We start from the raw sequence: 16,875 nt of genomic DNA on the forward strand, positions 1-16,875 counted from the left end.
GTCACCTTTACAACGAGGTACAACTTGTAAGGATTGTGCATTCGTGGAATGAGCAACACAGCTAACCGTGTGGGTAGCGGCCCAAAATAATTTGCCAAAATCCCCTGCAATATTCTTCTGTTTGTATTGTTTTGAGTTGCTTGGTGGATTGGATGATTGCACTATCCCACAGTAATAAGGAAAACACAACACATATTGGCCATTTTTACACTTTATTCATTTTACACTGTCAGGGACCTCAGTAGCGTGTGGAAGATCCATACACAGCCACAACAGCTTGGCACCTCATGCTGGTCACCAGCCTGGTCACACACTGCTGTGGGATGGCATCCCATTCCTCAACCAGGATTTTTCGCAAGTCAGCCAACATGGTTGCGTTGGTCACTCTGGCACGTACAGCACGCCCAAGCTGATCCCACAAGTGTTCAATTGGGTTGCGGTCTGGACTCACGGTAGGCCATTCCATCCTCTCCACTCCCAAATTCTGGAGGTACTCTGTGATGATCCTGGCTCTGTGGGGGCGAGCGTTGTCATCCTGGAGGATGGAGTTAGGTCCCAGATTCCAGAGATATGGGATCGTCACTGGCTCCAGAATCGCATTCCGATATCTCACTGCATTGAGATTGCCTTCAATGATGACAAGTTCTGTTTTGCCTGTGAGAGAGATACCGCCCCACACCATGACACTGCCCCCATTGAAAGGTGTCACGCGATCTGTGCAGCAATCTGCATAGCGTTCTCCACACCGTCTCCATACTTTGATCCTGCCATCCAGCTTCCGCAGACATCACCAGTTTGACTTCAAGTCTCACGGAACTCTCACGGGTCCTAAGTTTGGAAATGGTACCAGGGCTGACACCAAATAATGCTGCCACTTTGCATACCGGAACACCAGCTTCCAGTTGCCCTATTGCATGGACAAATGTGGCATGTTTATGCTTGGAGCACACACAAACTCAACAAAGTTGCAGGACCCATGAGCTGTCAATTAGGTTCCAATCAGGTGCCAGTCACACACACCTGTGATTGGCATACACCTTCCAGCACTTGAAGCTCAAAACTAGAGTGAATACCAACAGAAGAATATTGCAGGGGATTTTGGCAAATGTCTTTGGGCCGCTACCCACACGGTTAGCTGTGTTGTTCATTCCACAAATGCATAATCCTTACAAGTTGTACCTCGTTGTAAAGGTGACTAATCAGCCTTTCCAAAGATATAAAATACAATACCAATTGGTATTATTAAAGGGGAGGAATAATCGACCGAAATAACGTTTCCGAACTTTTTTTGAGGAGTAGATTAAGGTGAAGATGGTGGTGGTGGCTTGGACCTCATGGGAGGGTTCTCAGTGGGTTTTTACCTTTTTTTCTCTCTAATTACGTAGTCTTTATTATTATTTTATTTTTACTTTTTTTTAAAAGTGAATATTATTGTTTTTTGCATTTGTGTATTCTAATATATATTTTTTTAAACTCACAAAAAATAACTCTTAGGGCGGAATCCACAGAGAATGGATTGCGCCAAGCAAATTGCATCCGCGGAGCCTGCTCTGCGTCTGGGAGCTATCCACGAAAGCACATTGCGCAATGAGATACCAGCGCAGACACGCCCAATATGTGTGGCCCGCGAGCAGTCTGCACTCTGCACCCCTGACAGCGCTCTTGGCAGAAATGTGTGTGTCAAAATGTAGCGTGCTGTCCAAAAAAAGAAAATAAACTAGAAATCAAGATGGAAAGCAGTAAAAAGAAACCTGCAGTTAAAACCAAGAACGGCAAACAACACATGCCGTTCCTTCGAATGTGGAGAGAGATCTAATTCTGTATTTTAATCTGTATTTAACTTTGATCTATTCGGTGAAGACCAGTTATTCTAATTAAAGAATTTACATTATCTATCTGTCCCACTTTGTCCCACCAAAATCTTACTGTTGTCCCCATCCATCCATCCATTAGCTCAACTGGACTGTCACTGTACTATTGATTTGCACTAGCACTATCGCACTTGGGACATTGATATTATATTATTGATATTATTATTTTGTACATGCTATATTCAGTATGTTTGTATGTGGTGATGCTCTAAACTCAATTTCGTTGGACCAACAATGACAATAAAGATTATTTATATTATTATTATTATGATCACCTGTTTAGAGGCTAATTTACATAGAAAGGGGACATGTTCCGCCCATGTTACCTCATTTAAATATACGCCAATTGCACGGACGCAATGCCGACGTTACGCATGAGCAACCTCGTTTCACTCATTTGAGAGCGATATGCACTGGCTTTGCTTCGGAAAAAGCTGCGCAAAACCTTTGTGGATTCCGCCCTTAGTGTTTGTTAGCATTCATGTCCAGCATTCTAGTGGAAGTCAATGGGAGCATGAACAGTGAATAGGGGTTGGATATCGCAAACCAAGTGGCACTGGTTCCAACACAGTTGATATGACCCGTGTGTGGCACCAAAACGGGCACCGAAATCATGAGGATCCAGCCAGGGAGAAGAAGACTGAATCAAATGGATAGCAGTTGTTTATTTTGCTACCAGTTTCTATGGTTAATCTTTAAGTACAATGATGCAATCAAACAAATATAATACACATACAGTAAGCAGTGCTATGTGGCCGTATGTTCCATCTGAGATGCTGCTCTTAGAGGCAGGTCAGAGGGAACAGAGTGATAGATATAGAAGAGCATGAAGCCGGAGCCTGAGCCTGGGTCTGGGTCAGGCAGAGGAGCATGGAGCCTGGGTCTGGGTCAGGCAAAGGAGCATGGAGCCTGGGTCTGGGTCAGGCAAAGGAGCATGGAGCCTGGGTCTGGGTCACTGGGTCAGGCAGAGGAGCATGGAGCCTGGGTCTGGGTCAGGCAGAGGAGCATGGAGCCTGGGTCCACTGGGTCAGGCAGAGGAGCATGGAGCCTGAGTCTGGGTCACTGGGTCAGGCAGAGGAGCATGGAGCCTGGGTCACTGGGTCAGGCAGAGGAGCATGGAGCCTGAGTCTGGGTCACTGGGTCAGGCAGAAGAGCATGGAGCCTGAGTCTGGGTCACTGGGTCAGGCAGAGGAGCATGGAGCCTGGGTCTGGGTCAGGCAGAGGAGCATGGAGCCTGGGTCTGGGTCACTGGGTCAGGCAGAGGAGCATGGAGCCTGGGTCAGGCAGAGGAGCATGGAGCCTGGGTCTGGGTCACTGGGTCAGGCAGAGGAGCATGGAGCCTGAGTCTGGGTCACTGGGTCAGGCAAAGGAGCATGGAGCCTGGGTCTGGGTCACTGGGTCAGGCAGAGGAGCATGGAGCCTGGGTCTGGGTCAGGCAGAGGAGCATGGAGCCTGGGTCTGGGTCAGGCAAAGGAGCATGGAGCCTGGGTCTGGGTCACTGGGTCAGGCAGAGGAGCATGTAGCCTGAGTCTGGGTCACTGGGTCAGGCAGAGGAGCATAGAGCCTTGGCTTCTGACCAACAAATCTATTAGGCTCCGCTCTGGGCTGAAAAACGAATAAAAGCTAAACATAAATAAATCATGTGTTTTAGTCAAAAGAAAAATCTTTAAAAAAGACCATTTAAAAACAGAAATTGAACATTTAAATACATCAGTGAAAACATGTCATCACCTGAGTGGGTTTGGCAGCAGCATCAGGTCAGTTATAAGCTTGACTCCACATAGTGCATTTCAAGGTTTCCGCCCACAGATTTTGAGCAGAGATGCAGCCCAACCCCCTCTAATGGATCATTCGAGACCTCCTCCACTAATGTTGTACAAAGTTATGAATTTTTATGCAATAAAACATCAGACTGATCAGCTATGGGCTCACATCACACTATGCTGCCCACCCCCTCCACTAACTCCAGGGGGGGGATAGGCTGACGGTTCTCAGTATGGTGGTCCAGGGCCCCACGAGGGCCTGTGACGGTGTCCCCAGAAAGAATGGGTCAGCCCAATGAGAGACGGTCCATTGTTCTCTCCTAAACTCAACTATAGTTATGGAATTTGACCACAAAGATCTTCTCAGATGGGGGGGTCCCTGAGACTGAATGAAAATGGGGTCCTTCAACCAGCGATTCACAAAATGGGAGTCTTTGACACAAAAAAAAGTTGAGAATCATAAAGGCTACTATACTAGGTTTACAGACACACTACGGGGATGGGATAGAATGTTTGTTACAAGCCGGAGTGACACACACTCTCTTCCCTCTCTTTTTCTCTCTTCCTCCATTCTCTCTCTCTATTTCTCCTTCTAGAACACTGGCAGACAGAGTGAGGAGAGGAGAAGAGGAGATGAGGGCAGGGGAGAGGAGAGGAGGTGAAGGGAGAGGAGATGAGGGCAGGGGAGAGGAGAGGAGGTGAAGGGAGAGGAGATGAGGGCAGGGGAGAGGAGGTGAAGGGAGAGGAGATGAGGGCAGGGGAGAGGAGGTGAGGGGAGAGGAGATAAGAGGAGAGGATGTCTGCTGACCACCTTCTCTCTCTCTCTCTCTCTCTCTCTCTCTTTAGGGACCCTGTGTCCAGCTTTCCCAGGTCTCTTTTTCTCACATTGTTCCCCTCTCTACACAACGTCTCTACACAACGTCTCTACACAATGTCTCTACACAATGTCTCTACACAATGTCTCTACATAACTTCTCTACATAACATCTCTACACAATGTCTCTACACAATGTCTCTACACAATGTCTCTACACAATGTCTCTACACAACGTCTCTACACAATGTCTCTACACAATGTCTCTACACAACTTCTCTACACAATGTCTCTACACAACGTCTCTACACAATGTCTCTACACAATGTCTCTACACAACGTCTCTACACAATGTCTCTACACAATGTCTCTACACAACTTCTCTACACAACGTCTCTACACAACTTCTCTACACAACGTCTCTACACAATGTCTCTACACAATGTCTCTACACAATGTCTCTACACAACTTCTCTACACAACTTCTCTACATAACATCTCTACACAATGTCTCTACACAACGTCTCTACACAACGTCTCTACACAATGTCTCTACACAACTTCTCTACACAACTTCTCTACACAATGTCTCTACACAACGTCTCTACACAATGTCTCTACACAACGTCTCTACACAATGTCTCTACACAATGTCTCTACACAACGTCTCTACACAATGTCTCTACACAACGTCTCTACACAACTTCTCTACACAATGTCTCTACACAACGTCTCTACACAATGTCTCTACACAATGTCTCTACACAACATCTCTACACAATGTCTCTACACAATGTCTCTACACAACTTCTCTACACAATGTCTCTACACAACTTCTCTACACAATGTCTCTACACAACATCTCTACACAACATCTCTACACAATGTCTCTACACAATGTCTCTACACAACTTCTCTACACAACGTCTCTACACAACTTCTCTACACAATGTCTCTACACAACATCTCTACACAACGTCTCTACACAATGTCTCTACACAATGTCTCTACACAACTTCTCTACACAACGTCTCTACACAACTTCTCTACACAACTTCCCTCGCTCTCATTTGTCCAGTCTTCCACATCACACTCATCTTCATTTGTCACCCCCTCCTTCTTTCTCTCTCCCTCCCTCCCTCCCTCTACCATCTCTCTCTCTCTCTCTCTGGGTCTCTTATGTCTCTCTGCTTCTGTCTCACCAGGCTTTCAAACCAGATGCGCTGCACTCTGTTCTTCCTGCAAGGTAGGGGGCAACTTAGTGCCTACCATTAACAAACAGACCATTGGCAGTACCAGAGGTCATAGGTTTCAGAATGTTGACATTCTGGTGAACTCTAGGCTCAACATGGCGTGTGCACCACTTCAGAGGACACAGCTGTTTATGATGACAGAGCTCTTCTCTCTCTCTCTCTCTCTCTCTCTCTCTCTCTCTCTCTCTCTCTCTCTCTCTCTCTCTCTCTCTCTCTCTCTCTCTCTCTCTCTCTATATATATATATCAACCCTGTCACTCTGTTTCCTAACATCTAGGGGTCACTCTTCTCTCTCTCAACCCTGTCACTCTGTGTCTTAACATCTAGGGGTCACTCTTTCTTTCTCTCAGCCATGTCACTCTGTTTCCTAACGCCTTAGGGTCCATCTCTCTCTCTCTCTCTCTCTCTCTCTCTCTCTCTCTCTCTCTCTCTCTTTCTCTCTCTCTCTCTCTCTCTCTTTCTTCCATGTCTGTTTTGTCTTCCTCTTAATAAGAATTCACTGTCAGACTCGCCTTTCTGTATGTCTCAATCCCCCCCCCATATCTCTTACTTCTCTCTCCCTCTCCATGTCTCTCTCGCTCTCTCCCTCCCTCCCTCTCTCTCCCTCTCTCTCCCTCTCTCTCTCTATATGCTAATCAACTGGATGCCTGAGAGGAGACATCCAGACACATAGGCCATAAGACAAACTTAATCACAGCCGGACGCCGCTGCACTCATGTTGACACAGACAGCCAACAGATGTTCAGCGCCTCCAAGGCACATTGGTCATATCAGTGGGGTAGGGGGGGGGGGGGGGGGGGGGGATTTAAGAGAGGATGAATCACTTAGATGTGAAAACAAGAAGGAGAGAATGTCGTAGGACGAGAGGAGGGAGGGGAGGGGTCCGGCTGATTAAAACGTTCACTCCTCTCCTCCCTCTCTGTTTAAATGCCTGCTCCTATCTCTTGTCTCCCTGTTTGATTGCGTATTCACTCCTCCACATTCCAACAGTAACTCACTGTGTACAATGTCATGGTAAATGTGTGTGTGTGGGGGGGGGGGGGGGGGTGCAGAATGTACACATTTTCTGGGAGATGTAAACATTCCCTAAATTCCACTGTGTTGAATGTGTTCTAGTGATGAAAAGTTGTTCCACTGTGTTGAATGTGTTCTAGTGATGAGGAGTAGTTCCACTGTGTTGAATGTGTTCTAGTGATGAGGAGTAGTTCCACTGTGTTGAATGTGTTCTAGTGATGAGGACTAGTTCCACTGTGTTGAATGTGTTCTAGTGATGAAAAGTAGTTCCACTGTGTTGAATGTGTTCTAGTGATGAGGAGTAGTTCCACTGTGTTGAATGTGTTCTATAGTGATGAGGACTAGTTTCACTGTGTTGAATGTGTTCTAGTGATGAGGAGTAGTTCCACTGTGTTGAATGTGTTCTAGTGTTGAGTAGTTCCACTGTGTTGAATGTGTTCTAGTGTTGAGGAGTAGTTCCACTGTGTTGAATGTGTTCTAGTGATGAGGACTAGTTCCACTGTGTTGAATGTGTTCTAGTGATGAGGAGTAGTTCCACTGTGTTGAATGTGTTCTAGTGATGAGGACTAGTTCCACTGTGTTGAATGTGTTCTATAGTGATGAGGACTAGTTCCACTGTGTTGAATGTGTTCTAGTGATGAGGACTAGTTCCACTGTGTTGAATGTGTTCTAGTGTTGAGTAGTTCCACTGTGTTGAATGTGTTCTATAGTGTTGAGGACTAGTTCCACTGTGTTGAATGTGTTCTATAGTGTTGAGGACTAGTTCCACTGTGTTGAATGTGTTCTAGTGATGAGGACTAGTTCCACTGTGTTGAATGTGTTCTAGTGATGAGGAGTAGTTCCACTGTGTTGAATGTGTTCTATAGTGTTGAGGACTAGTTCCACTGTGTTGAATGTGTTCTATAGTGTTGAGGACTAGTTCCACTGTGTTGAATGTGTTCTATAGTGTTGAGGACTAGTTCCACTGTGTTGAATGTGTTCTATAGTGATGAGGACTAGTTCCACTGTGTTGAATGTGTTCTATAGTGTTGAGGACTAGTTCCACTGTGTTGAATGTGTTCTATAGTGTTGAGGACTAGTTCCACTGTGTTGAATGTGTTCTATAGTGTTGAGGACTAGTTCCACTGTGTTGAATGTGTTCTATAGTGTTGAGGACTAGTTCCACTGTGTTGAATGTGTTCTATAGTGATGAGGACTAGTTCCACTGTGTTGAATGTGTTCTATAGTGTTGAGGACTAGTTCCACTGTGTTGAATGTGTTCTATAGTGTTCAGGACTAGTTCCACTGTGTTGAATGTGTTCTATAGTGTTGAGCAGTAGTTCCACTGTGTTGAATGTGTTCTATAGTGTTGAGGACTAGTTCCACTGTGTTGAATGTGTTCTAGTGATGAGGACTAGTTCCACTGTGTTGAATGTGTTCTATAGTGTTGAGGACTAGTTCCACTGTGTTGAATGTGTTCTATAGTGATGAGGACTAGTTCCACTGTGTTGAATGTGTTCTAGTGATGAGGACTAGTTCCACTGTGTTGAATGTGTTCTATAGTGTTGAGGACTAGTTCCACTGTGTTGAATGTGTTCTATAGTGATGAGGACTAGTTCCACTGTGTTGAATGTGTTCTATAGTGTTGAGGACTAGTTCCACTGTGTTGAATGTGTTCTATAGTGTTGAGGACTAGTTCCACTGTGTTGAATGTGTTCTATAGTGTTGAGGACTAGTTCCACTGTGTTGAATGTGTTCTAGTGTTGAGGACTAGTTCCACTGTGTTGAATGTGTTCTATAGTGATGAGGACTAGTTCCACTGTGTTGAATGTGTTCTATAGTGATGAGCAGTAGTTCCACTGTGTTGAATGTGTTCTATAGTGATGAGGACTAGTTCCACTGTGTTGAATGTGTTCTATAGTGATGAGGACTAGTTCCACTGTGTTGAATGTGTTCTATAGTGATGAGGACTAGTTCCACTGTGTTGAATGTGTTCTATAGTGTTGAGGACTAGTTCCACTGTGTTGAATGTGTTCTATAGTGTTGAGGACTAGTTCCACTGTGTTGAATGTGTTCTATAGTGTTGAGGACTAGTTCCACTGTGTTGAATGTGTTCTATAGTGTTGAGGACTAGTTCCACTGTGTTGAATGTGTTCTATAGTGTTGAGGACTAGTTCCACTGTGTTGAATGTGTTCTAGTGTTGAGGACTAGTTCCACTGTGTTGAATGTGTTCTATAGTGATGAGGACTAGTTCCACTGTGTTGAATGTGTTCTATAGTGTTGAGGACTAGTTCCACTGTGTTGAATGTGTTCTATAGTGTTGAGGACTAGTTCCACTGTGTTGAATGTGTTCTATAGTGATGAGGACTAGTTCCACTGTGTTGAATGTGTTCTATAGTGTTGAGCAGTAGTTCCACTGTGTTGAATGTGTTCTAGTGTTGAGGACTAGTTCCACTGTGTTGAATGTGTTCTATAGTGTTGAGGACTAGTTCCACTGTGTTGAATGTGTTCTATAGTGTTGAGGACTAGTTCCACTGTGTTGAATGTGTTCTATAGTGTTGAGGACTAGTTCCACTGTGTTGAATGTGTTCTATAGTGTTGAGCAGTAGTTCCACTGTGTTGAATGTGTTCTAGTGTTGAGGACTAGTTCCACTGTGTTGAATGTGTTCTATAGTGTTGAGGACTAGTTCCACTGTGTTGAATGTGTTCTATAGTGTTGAGGACTAGTTCCACTGTGTTGAATGTGTTCTATAGTGTTGAGGACTAGTTCCACTGTGTTGAATGTGTTCTATAGTGATGAGCAGTAGTTCCACTGTGTTGAATGTGTTCTATAGTGATGAGGACTAGTTCCACTGTGTTGAATGTGTTCTATAGTGATGAGGACTAGTTCCACTGTGTTGAATGTGTTCTATAGTGATGAGGACTAGTTCCACTGTGTTGAATGTGTTCTATAGTGATGAGGACTAGTTCCACTGTGTTGAATGTGTTCTAGTGTTGAGCAGTAGTTCCACTGTGTTGAATGTGTTCTAGTGTTGAGCAGTAGTTCCACTGTGTTGAATGTGTTCTATAGTGATGAGGACTAGTTCCACTGTGTTGAATGTGTTCTATAGTGATGAGCAGTAGTTCCACTGTGTTGAATGTGTTCTATAGTGTTGAGCAGTAGTTCCACTGTGTTGAATGTGTTCTATAGTGATGAGGACTAGTTCCACTGTGTTGAATGTGTTCTATAGTGTTGAGCAGTAGTTCCACTGTGTTGAATGTGTTCTATAGTGATGAGCAGTAGTTCCACTGTGTTGAATGTGTTCTATAGTGTTGAGCAGTAGTTCCACTGTGTTGAATGTGTTCTATAGTGATGAGGACTAGTTCCACTGTGTTGAATGTGTTCTATAGTGATGAGCAGTAGTTCCACTGTGTTGAATGTGTTCTATAGTGTTGAGCAGTAGTTCCACTGTGTTGAATGTGTTCTATAGTGATGAGGACTAGTTCCACTGTGTTGAATGTGTTCTATAGTGTTGAGCAGTAGTTCCACTGTGTTGAATGTGTTCTAGTGTTGAGGACTAGTTCCACTGTGTTGAATGTGTTCTATAGTGTTGAGGACTAGTTCCACTGTGTTGAATGTGTTCTATAGTGTTGAGGACTAGTTCCACTGTGTTGAATGTGTTCTATAGTGTTGAGGACTAGTTCCACTGTGTTGAATGTGTTCTATAGTGATGAGCAGTAGTTCCACTGTGTTGAATGTGTTCTATAGTGATGAGGACTAGTTCCACTGTGTTGAATGTGTTCTATAGTGATGAGGACTAGTTCCACTGTGTTGAATGTGTTCTATAGTGATGAGGACTAGTTCCACTGTGTTGAATGTGTTCTATAGTGATGAGGACTAGTTCCACTGTGTTGAATGTGTTCTAGTGTTGAGGAGTAGTTCCACTGTGTTGAATGTGTTCTAGTGTTGAGCAGTAGTTCCACTGTGTTGAATGTGTTCTATAGTGATGAGGACTAGTTCCACTGTGTTGAATGTGTTCTATAGTGTTGAGGACTAGTTCCACTGTGTTGAATGTGTTCTATAGTGATGAGGACTAGTTCCACTGTGTTGAATGTGTTCTATAGTGTTGAGGACTAGTTCCACTGTGTTGAATGTGTTCTATAGTGTTGAGGACTAGTTCCACTGTGTTGAATGTGTTCTATAGTGATGAGGACTAGTTCCACTGTGTTGAATGTGTTCTATAGTGATGAGGACTAGTTCCACTGTGTTGAATGTGTTCTATAGTGTTGAGGACTAGTTCCACTGTGTTGAATGTGTTCTATAGTGTTGAGGACTAGTTCCACTGTGTTGAATGTGTTCTATAGTGTTGAGGACTAGTTCCACTGTGTTGAATGTGTTCTATAGTGATGAGGACTAGTTCCACTGTGTTGAATGTGTTCTATAGTGATGAGGACTAGTTCCACTGTGTTGAATGTGTTCTATAGTGTTGAGGACTAGTTCCACTGTGTTGAATGTGTTCTAGTGATGAGGACTAGTTCCACTGTGTTGAATGTGTTCTATAGTGATGAGGACTAGTTCCACTGTGTTGAATGTGTTCTATAGTGATGAGGACTAGTTCCACTGTGTTGAATGTGTTCTATAGTGTTGAGGACTAGTTCCACTGTGTTGAATGTGTTCTATAGTGTTGAGGACTAGTTCCACTGTGTTGAATGTGTTCTATAGTGATGAGGACTAGTTCCACTGTGTTGAATGTGTTCTATAGTGTTGAGGACTAGTTCCACTGTGTTGAATGTGTTCTATAGTGTTGAGGACTAGTTCCACTGTGTTGAATGTGTTCTATAGTGATGAGGACTAGTTCCACTGTGTTGAATGTGTTCTAGTGTTGAGGACTAGTTCCACTGTGTTGAATGTGTTCTATAGTGATGAGGACTAGTTCCACTGTGTTGAATGTGTTCTATAGTGATGAGGACTAGTTCCACTGTGTTGAATGTGTTCTATAGCATTGAGGACTAGGTCCACTGTGTTGAATGTGTTCTATAGTGTTGAGGACTAGTTCCACTGTGTTGAATGTGTTCTATAGTGATGAGGACTAGTTCCACTGTGTTGAATGTGTTCTATAGCATTGAGGACTAGTTCCACTGTGTTGAATGTGTTCTATAGTGTTGAGGACTAGTTCCACTGTGTTGAATGTGTTCTATAGTGTTGAGGACTAGTTCCACTGTGTTGAATGTGTTCTATAGTGTTGAGGACTAGTTCCACTGTGTTGAATGTGTTCTATAGTGATGAGGACTAGTTCCACTGTGTTGAATGTGTTCTAGTGATGAGGACTAGTTCCACTGTGTTGAATGTGTTCTATAGTGTTGAGGACTAGTTCCACTGTGTTGAATGTGTTCTATAGTGATGAGGACTAGTTCCACTGTGTTGAATGTGTTCTATAGTGATGAAGACTAGTTCCACTGTGTTGAATGTGTTCTATAGTGATGAAGACTAGTTCCACTGTGTTGAATGTGTTCTAGTGATGAGGACTAGTTCCACTGTGTTGAATGTGTTCTATAGTGATGAAGACTAGTTCCACTGTGTTGAATGTGTTCTATAGTGTTGAGGACTAGTTCCACTGTGTTGAATGTGTTCTATAGTGATGAGGACTAGTTCCACTGTGTTGAATGTGTTCTAGTGATGAGGACTAGTTCCACTGTGTTGAATGTGTTCTAGTGTTGAGGACTAGTTCCACTCTGTTGAATGTGTTCTATAGTGTTGAGGACTAGTTCCACTCTGTTGAATGTGTTCTATAGTGATGAGGACTAGTTCCACTGTGTTGAATGTGTTCTAGTGATGAGGACTAGTTCCACTGTGTTGAATGTGTTCTATAGTGTTGAGGACTAGTTCCACTGTGTTGAATGTGTTCTATAGTGATGAGGACTAGTTCCACTGTGTTGAATGTGTTCTATAGTGTTGAGGACTAGTTCCACTGTGTTGAATGTGTTCTAGTGATGAGGACTAGTTCCACTGTGTTGAATGTGTTCTATAGTGATGAGGACTAGTTCCACTGTGTTGAATGTGTTCTATAGTGTTGAGGACTAGTTCCACTGTGTTGAATGTGTTCTATAGTGTTGAGGACTAGTTCCACTGTGTTGAATGTGTTCTATAGTGTTGAGGACTAGTTCCACTGTGTTGAATGTGTTCTATAGTGTTGAGGACTAGTTCCACTGTGTTGAATGTGTTCTATAGTGTTGAGGACTAGTTCCACTGTGTTGAATGTGTTCTAGTGATGAGGACTAGTTCCACTGTGTTGAATGTGTTCTAGTGTTGAGGACTAGTTCCACTGTGTTGAATGTGTTCTATAGTGATGAGGACTAGTTCCACTCTGTTGAATGTGTTCTAGTGATGAGGACTAGTTCCACTGTGTTGAATGTGTTCTATAGTGATGAGGACTAGTTCCACTCTGTTGAATGTGTTCTATAGTGATGAGGACTAGTTCCACTGTGTTGAATGTGTTCTAGTGATGAGGACTAGTTCCACTGTGTTGAATGTGTTCTATAGTGATGAGGACTAGTTCCACTGTGTTGAATGTGTTCTATAGTGTTGAGGACTAGTTCCACTGTGTTGAATGTGTTCTAGTGATGAGGACTAGTTCCACTGTGTTGAATGTGTTCTATAGTGATGAGCAGTAGTTCCACTGTGTTGAATGTGTTCTATAGTGTTGAGGACTAGTTCCACTGTGTTGAATGTGTTCTATAGTGATGAGGACTAGTTCCACTGTGTTGAATGTGTTCTATAGTGTTGAGGACTAGTTCCACTGTGTTGAATGTGTTCTATAGTGATGAGGACTAGTTCCACTGTGTTGAATGTGTTCTATAGTGTTGAGGACTAGTTCCACTGTGTTGAATGTGTTCTATAGTGTTGAGGACTAGTTCCACTGTGTTGAATGTGTTCTATAGTGATGAGGACTAGTTCCACTGTGTTGAATGTGTTCTATAGTGTTGAGGACTAGTTCCACTGTGTTGAATGTGTTCTAGTGATGAGGACTAGTTCCACTGTGTTGAATGTGTTCTAGTGTTGAGGACTAGTTCCACTGTGTTGAATGTGTTCTATAGTGATGAGGACTAGTTCCACTGTGTTGAATGTGTTCTATAGCGTTGAGGACTAGTTCCACTGTGTTGAATGTGTTCTATAGCGTTGAGGACTAGTTCCACTGTGTTGAATGTGTTCTATAGTGATGAGGACTAGTTCCACTGTGTTGAATGTGTTCTATAGTGTTGAGGACTAGTTCCACTGTGTTGAATGTGTTCTATAGCGTTGAGGACTAGTTCCACTGTGTTGAATGTGTTCTATAGTGATGAGGACTAGTTCCACTGTGTTGAATGTGTTCTATAGTGTTGAGCAGTAGTTCCACTGTGTTGAATGTGTTCTATAGTGTTGAGGACTAGTTCCACTGTGTTGAATGTGTTCTATAGCGTTGAGGACTAGTTCCACTGTGTTGAATGTGTTCTATAGTGTTGAGCAGTAGTTCCACTGTGTTGAATGTGTTCTATAGTGTTGAGGACTAGTTCCACTGTGTTGAATGTGTTCTATAGCGTTGAGGACTAGTTCCACTGTGTTGAATGTGTTCTATAGTGATGAGGACTAGTTCCACTGTGTTGAATGTGTTCTATAGCGTTGAGGACTAGTTCCACTGTGTTGAATGTGTTCTATAGTGTTGAGGACTAGTTCCACTGTGTTGAATGTGTTCTATAGTGTTGAGGACTAGTTCCACTGTGTTGAATGTGTTCTATAGTGTTGAGGACTAGTTCCACTGTGTTGAATGTGTTCTATAGTGATGAGGACTAGTTCCACTGTGTTGAATGTGTTCTATAGTGTTGAGGACTAGTTCCACTGTGTTGAATGTGTTCTATAGTGATGAGGACTAGTTCCACTGTGTTGAATGTGTTCTAGTGTTCAGGACTAGTTCCACTGTGTTGAATGTGTTCTATAGTGTTGAGGACTAGTTCCACTGTGTTGAATGTGTTCTAGTGTTCAGGACTAGTTCCACTGTGTTGAATGTGTTCTATAGTGTTGAGGACTAGTTCCACTGTGTTGAATGTGTTCTATAGTGTTGAGGACTAGTTCCACTGTGTTGAATGTGTTCTATAGTGTTGAGGACTAGTTCCACTGTGTTGAATGTGTTCTAGTGATGAGGACTAGTTCCACTGTGTTGAATGTGTTCTATAGTGATGAGCAGTAGTTCCACTGTGTTGAATGTGTTCTATAGTGTTGAGGACTAGTTCCACTGTGTTGAATGTGTTCTATAGTGATGAGGACTAGTTCCACTGTGTTGAATGTGTTCTATAGTGATGAGGACTAGTTCCACTGTGTTGAATGTGTTCTATAGTGATGAGGACTAGTTCCACTGTGTTGAATGTGTTCTATAGTGATGAGGACTAGTTCCACTGTGTTGAATGTGTTCTATAGTGATGAGGACTAGTTCCACTGTGTTGAATGTGTTCTATAGTGATGAGGACTAGTTCCACTGTGTTGAATGTGTTCTAGTGATGAGGAGTAGTTCCACTGTGTTGAATGTGTTCTATAGTGATGAGGACTAGTTCCACTGTGTTGAATGTGTTCTAGTGTTGAGCAGTAGTTCCACTGTGTTGAATGTGTTCTATAGTGTTGAGGACTAGTTCCACTGTGTTGAATGTGTTCTATAGTGATGAGGAGTAGTTCCACTGTGTTGAATGTGTTCTATAGTGTTGAGGACTAGTTCCACTGTGTTGAATGTGTTCTAGTGTTGAGGACTAGTTCCACTGTGTTGAATGTGTTCTATAGTGATGAGGACTAGTTCCACTGTGTTGAATGTGTTCTATAGTGTTGAGGACTAGTTCCACTGTGTTGAATGTGTTCTATAGTGATGAGGACTAGTTCCACTGTGTTGAATGTGTTCTATAGTGATGAGGAGTAGTTCCACTGTGTTGAATGTGTTCTAGTGTTGAGGACTAGTTCCACTGTGTTGAATGTGTTCTATAGTGATGAGGACTAGTTCCACTGTGTTGAATGTGTTCTATAGTGTTGAGGACTAGTTCCACTGTGTTGAATGTGTTCTAGTGATGAGGACTAGTTCCACTGTGTTGAATGTGTTCTATAGTGTTGAGGACTAGTTCCACTGTGTTGAATGTGTTCTATAGTGTTGAGGACTAGTTCCACTGTGTTGAATGTGTTCTATAGTGTTGAGGACTAGTTCCACTGTGTTGAATGTGTTCTATAGTGTTGAGGACTAGTTCCACTGTGTTGAATGTGTTCTATAGTGATGAGGACTAGTTCCACTGTGTTGAATGTGTTCTATAGTGATGAGGACTAGTTCCACTGTGTTGAATGTGTTCTATAGTGATGAGGACTAGTTCCACTGTGTTGAATGTGTTCTAGTGTTGAGGACTAGTTCCACTGTGTTGAATGTGTTCTATAGTGTTGAGGACTAGTTCCACTGTGTTGAATGTGTTCTATAGTGATGAGGACTAGTTCCACTGTGTTGAATGTGTTCTAGTGTTGAGGACTAGTTCCACTGTGTTGAATGTGTTCTATAGTGTTGAGGACTAGTTCCACTGTGTTGAATGTGTTCTATAGTGTTGAGGACTAGTTCCACTGTGTTGAATGTGTTCTATAGTGTTGAGGACTAGTTCCACTGTGTTGAATGTGTTCTATAGTGTTGAGGACTAGTTCCACTGTGTTGAATGTGTTCTAGTGATGAGGACTAGTTCCACTGTGTTGAATGTGTTCTAGTGATGAGGACTAGTTCCACTGTGTTGAATGTGTTCTAGTGATGAGGACTAGTTCCACTGTGTTGAATGTGTTCTAGTGTTGAGGACTAGTTCCACTGTGTTGAATGTGTTCTAGTGATGAGGACTAGTTCCACTGTGTTGAATGTGTTCTATAGTGTTGAGGACTAGTTCCACTGTGTTGAATGTGTTCTAGTGATGAGGACTAGTTCCACTGTGTTGAATGTGTTCTAGTGATGAGGACTAGTTCCACTGTGTTGAATGTGTTCTAGTGATGAGGACTAGTTCCACTGTGTTGAATGTGTTCTATAGTGATGAGGACTAGTTCCACTGTGTTGAATGTGTTCTAGTGTTGAGGACTAGTTCCACTGTGTTGAATGTGTTCTATAGTGATGAGGACTAGTTCCACTGTGTTGAATGTGTTCTATAGTGATGAGGACTAGTTCCACTGTGT

The 16,875-nt window shown here is 43.0% G+C and overlaps 1 protein-coding gene across 1 annotated transcript in view; it reads right to left on the reverse strand.

The window, feature by feature from the left end:
- LOC311225843 (uncharacterized protein) overlaps positions 1-16,875 on the reverse strand; it is a 407,506-nt gene that overhangs the window by 85,096 nt on the left and 305,535 nt on the right.

Source organism: Notolepis coatsorum, assembly GCF_963971535.1.
Source record: "Notolepis coatsorum genome assembly, chromosome: 3".
Taxonomy (NCBI): domain Eukaryota; kingdom Metazoa; phylum Chordata; class Actinopteri; order Aulopiformes; family Paralepididae; genus Notolepis; species Notolepis coatsorum.